Below are 7,694 nucleotides of genomic sequence, written 5' to 3' on the forward strand. Positions count from 1 at the left end.
TTGTTTTCTCATTGTTATGACTACGGATTTTCAACAACGGTGATACTAATCTTACAACCTTTGGGATCATTGGAGTACTTGGAAGTGACGAAGATTTCGAGTAATGTTGAAGAACCAAGAAGATCAGGCATGTGGAAGAGAAGATACAAATTTTTATTTATCTATTTTTGTATTCCATATGTATTGATAGCAGCTTTGTCACTAAAATTGACAAAAGGGGAGATTGTTAAAGCACTGCTCGGTCGAACTCGCATGCGTTTCTATCTCAAGCATGTTTGTCAATGTTAGTGATCAAAACTATAAGTCTTGATTTCTCGTCTACTTATAGCTAAGTCTCGGACTAGGATTGAAAGTATAGTTGAGCTCAAGACTCCATGGCGATCATCTTACAAAGACGAAGAACTACTCAAGGAACTGGTAGAACTTCATCGACTAAAAGGTATGTGGAGACTTGAACTTATCTATCACTCAAAAGTCTATCTATTCTATCTCCTATCTTGAGACAAAAGTCTTTTTGCTATATAGACTTTGACTATACACATTTACTATTTCGAGACGAGTTTATCTCGCTTATCTATTTCTCGAAATATATGTTAGTAAGCTTTCGCTTTGGCCAAGTTCATCTTTACTAATGACGAAAGTCATATTAAGTTTCAATTACTTGAAAATTGCTTTGACGAAAAATAGTGTGTGAACAACAACTATATAACGTCCTCTAAAAATGTTTCAATGATGAAATGGTAGTTTAGATTATATAACCATCGTTGGATATAAACACCGTGTGGTAACTCATACGTATATAATTGCTTATTCGGTGAACCAAAGTATGCGTACTTTGCTGCTCAGGAAAACCGGAACTAGAGTCCGCGTAACAAGTTCGCGTACCAAGTCCCGTTACTGTCGGAGGTTCTCATCCCGAGAATTTCTGCTGGAGTTTGTGAACTGAAAACAAATTTATTCCAGGTACTTAAGTCCGCATACTTAAGTTGGTTATTTTGTGAAAACGATTATTCGTGAACTTAAACTTATATAAACTAAGGAATGCAAGTTTGCAAACTGTGGCTATAAAATTCATGAATTGATTCGAGTGAATCAAATCGTTTTTGCTTCGATTGTGTCTTGTATACTTCTATAAGATCTAAGAAATTGAAAAACTCTCTAACTAGTTCATTTGAGTCATTTGAACTAGTTATGGTAAAGAAGAATATGGTTGATATGGAAGTGCTCATATGGATAACCATTTGGTTAACTACTGTTGAACCAACTAGATGTACATGTTTGGGTACGGTTACACAAACCTAAATAAACGTGCATTTCATTTGTGTGTAACAAGCTAGGTTTCGATCTAACGGTTGAAAGATATTAGCTTGAATCTAATCAGGTTTTCATCTAACGGTGAATATTGAATGCTTTGTTACTAAGCTAACATTGATTGCAAACCCTGATTTGAAAGACTATATAAGGGAGAACTCTAGCAACTGGGAAACCTAATCCCCACACCTCCTATGTGATATTAGTTGTATTATATAGAGTCGATTCTCCTTTAACCTTAGGTTTCTATCGAGACCTTGTAGGTTAACGACTTGAAGACTTCATTGAGATTGTGAAGCCAAACCGATACTACTTTCTTGTAGTTGTGTGATCTGATCTTGCTATTTCTATCGTACTAAGTACAATCATAAGATTGGCTTGAGATTGATTTATCCAATTGGCAAGATATAAAAGAAGTCACAAACATCTTCGTCTCATCGTTTGTGATTCCGTAATATCTTTTTTCGCTAGTCGATTAAGATTATTGTGAGGTGATTGATAATACTAGGCTGTTCTTTGGGAATATAAGTCCAGGTTATCAATTGGTTCCTGTTCACCTTGATTTATCAAAAGATGGAACAAAAACTCGTAGGTATTTCTGTGGGAGACAGATTTATCTATTATCGTAGACTTTTCTATGTGATACATATTTGTTTATTAAAGTCTTCGACTTTGGGTCGTAGCAACTCTTAGTTGTGGGTGAGATCAGCTAAGGGAATCAAGTGCGTAGTATCCTGCTGGGATCAGAGATGTAAGGAGAGCAACTATCCTTAGATCACTGTGAGATTGATTAGAGTTCAACTACAGTCCAGACCGAAGTTAGTTTGTAGTAGGCTAGTGTCTGTAGCGGCTTAATACAGTGTGTGTTCAATCTGGACTAGGTCCCGGGGTTTTTCTGCATTTGCGGTTTCCTCGTTAGCAAAACTTCTGGTGTCTGTGTTATTTCTTTTCCGCATTATATTTTGTTATATAATTGAAATATCACAGGTTGTGCGTTGAATCGATCAATTGGGAAATCCAACCTTTGGTTGTTGATTGAAATTGATTGATCCTTGAACATTGGTCTTTGGTACCGTTCAAGTGATTTCTCTTGTATTCAATTAGACTCCCAAATTTCTATTTGATTGAGTAAGTACTGAATCGAGAAAGTGAGATATAACTCTTTGATATACTTTTATTAAGATTGAGTCTGAATGCCTAGTTGATTCTCTTAAAAGTATATTGGAGTTAATCCATACAGATTGCTAATCGAAATATTGGGTGTGGTTGTTAGACCCCCGCCTTTTCAGATATGTTACCCCCCCTTAGTCTATGCTTTGCTCTTTTGTTAGATATAACGTTTAAGCACCATTGTCCTTTCCTTAGTGATAAAAAATCACTTGTTTACTCCATATATTTCTCCCCCTTTTTGTCACAAAATGACAAAGTTACGTACAGATAAAGGACAAACCGAAAGAATCTTACAAATCTCAAGAGACTTGTAACCTATAAGAGTTAAGCACGAGGGTTCCACACACCATTTTATTTATCCATAAACAATTCATACAAACCAATAAATCAACTTGCATAATTATTTACCTCCACCGGAAGCAATTAACAAACATATATACACATTAAATTACCGCAATTGCACCGTAATTTTGGAATGCGCGATTGGGGGATACTAAAACTAATTGGGGGACAGAGGAAAAGGACAAAAACTGGATCCAAATATCCAATCAGGGTCACCCTGTCATGTGACTTTCCTTTAGTTAGCTGTAAACTACATGAGTGCCCTTGGCTCAAACTTGGGTGCTTAAAAAATAAAGGTGTCGGCAGCTCAATAATTGGTCAGTAGTGATCTTATCTCTGGGTGACGCGTGGCCAGTTGGAATTCGTTGATCAGCTTAGGGTTTTAGTTTCCTTGAGTTATATTAAGGTTCTATGAGAAACTCTATTTCATTTTTAGTCATGAATTAATGAAGTTGTAGTTGGATGCTTAGGCAACATTTCTATTATCCAGTCAATTTCCATCCTTGTTCCGTTCGTTTTCAGTAACAATTTATCTCAAACTTACTAAGAATAGTACAATTGGCATTAGAGCCATTCCGTCCTAGCATCATGGTGGCTCAGACCTGCAAGGAGCTACAAGAAACCAATAACAGACAGCAACAAGAAATAGATTCTTTACATTTGAATGTAAACAATCTGGCTCTGCAAATCAGTACAACGTAGACAAAAGATGATTTACAGTCAATGAAGGTAGAAACCAGTTCTAGTATGCAGTCAATGAAGACAGATATCGAAAAGGGTTTTCAATCTCAGTTGGAATTTATTTTTTTTCTAATCGAGATCTCGACAGAGATCAAAATGGTACTCAAGGGTCTAACACTGGTGGATCTCCTTTTACTTCTCATCCTAGTGGTCGAGATTCTAGTCAATTTCATCGAATGCCCAAGATCGATTTTCCTAGGTTTGATGGTGAATACTATATCCAGGAGATGCACAATACAAGGATGACAGCCATTCATTTAGATGGTAAAGCTAACAAGTGGTATGACAATTTCTGCCTTAACAAAACTCATATTCCATGGCCATATTTCTGTGATAGTGTTTGCTCTAGATTTGAAAATCCTGCTCATGACAATATTGTTGGCATGTTCAATAAATTAGCTCAACTTACCACTGTAGAAGCTTATTTTTAAGAATTTGAGTATTACAAAGCCTTATTTTGAGTGTTCATAAGGATTTTCCTGAAACTTATTTCATTGCTAGTTTTATTGGGGGCTTAAAGGAGGAACTCAGAAATTCAGTATTCATGTTTGAACCTAAAACACTAATGAATGCTTTTTCACTTGCAAGGATGCAAGAACAAACTCTCCTATTACAAAACAAACAACCTAAAAGCATCCCAAAATATTTTTCCAACCCAGGCCCTAATTCAAGACCCTTTCAACCACCCACCATTCCTCCAAAATCAACTTTTGTCCCCTCCACTTCTTCTGCCCCACCATCCTTACCTAAAGCTAATCCATATGTACCCCTCAAAAGACTTACCCCTGAGCAGGTACATGCAAGGAAAGCACAAGGCTTATGCTTCAATTGTGATGAGCCTTACAAAAGGGGACATAATTGTAAGAAACAATATTTATGTGTGCTAATAGGGGAGGAAGCTGAGGAAATTTCTGATGCAGGATTAGATACTGAACATGAGACTCATGAGGAAACACTAATGGAGAGTAATATGGAAATCTCTCTACATGCCTTGATTGGGAGTGCTTCAGCTGATACCATCAGAATTCCTGGGTTTCTCAAGAAAAAATCAATCTCCATTCTTATAGATACTGGTAGTACACACAGTTTATTGACTCTGGATTAGCTCACAGTTTACAATGACCCATAGAACATACTCCTAGTCACTATAGCAAATGGTGATAAAACTATCAGCTCTGGCATATGTTCTAAATTAGATTGGTCTATGCAAGGACATAATTTTCTGTTGTGACTTGAGACTCCTTCCCTTATGAGGGTGTGACGTTGTGTTAGGTGTTGATTGGTTGAGAAATTTGGGGGATCTTTTATTCAGTCTGTCTAAGTTATGTATCTCCTTCAAGCATCAGGGCAAGAAGATTACACTACAGGGCATCACCCAACAACCTTCCTTGAGAAAAATGAGTGGTTCTGCAGTTAAAAGTTCTTTCAAAAGCATTCTCATGGACTGGTAGGTCAGCTATTTTCTATTTCTACCACCACTAATCCCTCCCAACCACCCCCACAGATATCTTGTGTCCTCAATCATTTTGCTGATGTTTTCTCTGAGCCAAAATCACTTCCACCTCAAAGAGAATTGGACCACAAAATACCTCTACAACCTAATTCAGTACCTGTAAATTTGAGACCTTATAAGTGCCCTTACCTGTAGAAGTCTGTGGTTGAACAACTGGTCCAAAAAATGTTAGCTTTCTAGTGTTATACAGCCCAACAACAACCCATTTGATTCTCCTATTCTACCTGTTAAGAAGAAGGACAATTCCTGGAGATTTTGTGTTGATTATATGAAGCTAAACAACACTACCATCAAGGACATTGATGAACTGTTCATCAAGGACATTGATGAACTGTTAGATGAGTTTCATGGTTCTAAGTTCTTTACAAAGATTGATTTGAAGTCTGGGTATCATCAAATCAGAGTATTTCCTTCTGACACCCATAAAACTGCTTTTAGAACCCATCATGGCCACTTTGAATTTAAGGTGATGGCATTTGGTCTCACAAATGCACCAGCTACCTTTCAGGCACTTATGAATAAGGTTTTTCAAACTCATCTTAGGAAATTTATTCTTGTGTTCTTTGATGATATTTTGATCTACAACTCTTCCTTGGAGGACCATATTCTTCACTTACAAACCACCTTGCAAATTCTCAGGGAAAATCAGTTGTATGCAAATTTTTCTAAGTGTTGTTTTGGCCAATCAGAGTTGGAGTATTTGGGGCATATTGTTACTGCTAATGGAGTTATGGATGATCCTTCAAATATCTCTGCAATGGTGGATTGGCCAACACCTACTAATATCAAAGCTCTAAGAGGGTTTTTGGGCCTCACGGGTTATTATAGAATTTTTTTTCAAAACTATGGTCTCATTTGTAGGTCCTTGACTGACTTACTTAAGAAAGATTCTTTTCATTGGTCCCCTGCTGCTACTACTGCTTTTCTTCAGCTCAAGAAGGCAATGAAAACTACACATGTGCTTGCTTTACCTGATTTCACCAAGCAGTTTTTCTTGGAAACAGATGCTTGTGACTTAGGTGTTGGTGTTGTCCTTATGCAAGACAACAGAGCCACTGCTTTTTACAGCAAGCCTCTAGGACCCAGAGCCTCTGCTTTGTCTACTTATGAAAAGGAGTTTCTAGCCATTGTCCAAGCAGTCACTAGGTGGAAAAATTATTTACAAGGTACACATTTTATTATCAAAACAGACCATCAGAGTATTCACTATTTCCTAGAACAAAAAAATTCAACTATTTTACAGCACAAACGACTTATGAAGCTCTTGGGTTATGATTATGAGATATGTTACAAGAAGGGCTCTGAGAATAGAGTTGTTGATGCTATTTCTAGAAGATCTCACTCCACTGCTGCCTGCAATTCTACTTCCATTTCAATACCAGCTTGGACTCAAGACATTCTTGATAGTTATGCTGAAGACTCCAAAACTCAGAGATTAGTTGCTCAGATTACTCTCACCCCCACCACTAATACTACATACTCTTACTTGAATGGTATTCTGAGATACAAAGAGAGATTCTATATTGGCAGTTCAGCTACCACTAAGAGCAAAATCTTGGACTACATCCAATCTTCAGCTGTGGGTGGCAATTCTGGCATGCAGGTCACTTATCTTAGAGCCAAATCTTACTTCTTCTGGCCTGCTATGAAGAAGGATATTCTCCTCTATGTCTCCACTTGTGATGTTTGTCAAAGGAACAAAGGAGAGCACACATTTCCTGTTGGGTTTCTCCAACCATTACCTGTACCAGATCATGCATGGCAACATATATCAATGGACTTTATTGAAGGGTTACCAATGAGTGAAAGAAAGTCTGTCATTTTAGTTGTGGTGGACAAACTAACTAAGTACAACCATTTCATTGGCCTTCATCATCCTTATACTGGTGCCTCTGTTGCAAGGGAATTTATTTCACATGTCTTCAAGCTTCATGGGTTGCCTGCCTCTATTGTTTCTGACAGAGACAAAATTTTCACAAGTCATTTTTGACAAGAATTATTCAAGGCATTGCGTACTCAACTGAATTTAAGTACATCCTACCATCCCTAAACTGATGGCCAAACTGAAAGGGTAAATTCTTGTCTTGAAAGCTACTTGAGATTTATGTCATCAACCCAAGAAATGGCATATGTGGCTTCCCTTAGCTGAATGGTGGTACAATACCAACTACCATACTAGCTTGAAAATGAGGCCCTTCCAGGCACTTTATGGTTACCTCCCTCCACACATTGCTTTTCCTTCTTTTGCCACAACATCAGTTGCTGCCGTGGAGGAATACTTAAAACAGAGAGATGATGTCATTGATTTATTGAAGGACACTCTTCATAAATCACAGGAGAGGATGAAGTTTTATGCTGATAAGACAAGAACTGATAGAGTTTTTGCAGTAGGTGACAGGGTTTACCTGAAGTTGCAGCCTTACAGGCAAGCTTCTGTGGCACTCCGGAGAAATCTCAAACTAGCATCCAAGTTATATGGGCCATTTCCTATTATCCAGAGGATTGGTGAAGCCGCATAAAAACTCTAATTGCCGGCAGAGTCAAGGATTCACCCTGTATTCCATGTCTCTCAACTGAAGAAGCACATTGGAGCTTCACACTCTCCATCCCCTCGCTG

Source organism: Papaver somniferum, unplaced genomic scaffold, assembly GCF_003573695.1.
Source record: "Papaver somniferum cultivar HN1 unplaced genomic scaffold, ASM357369v1 unplaced-scaffold_118, whole genome shotgun sequence".
NCBI classification, from domain to species: domain Eukaryota; kingdom Viridiplantae; phylum Streptophyta; class Magnoliopsida; order Ranunculales; family Papaveraceae; genus Papaver; species Papaver somniferum.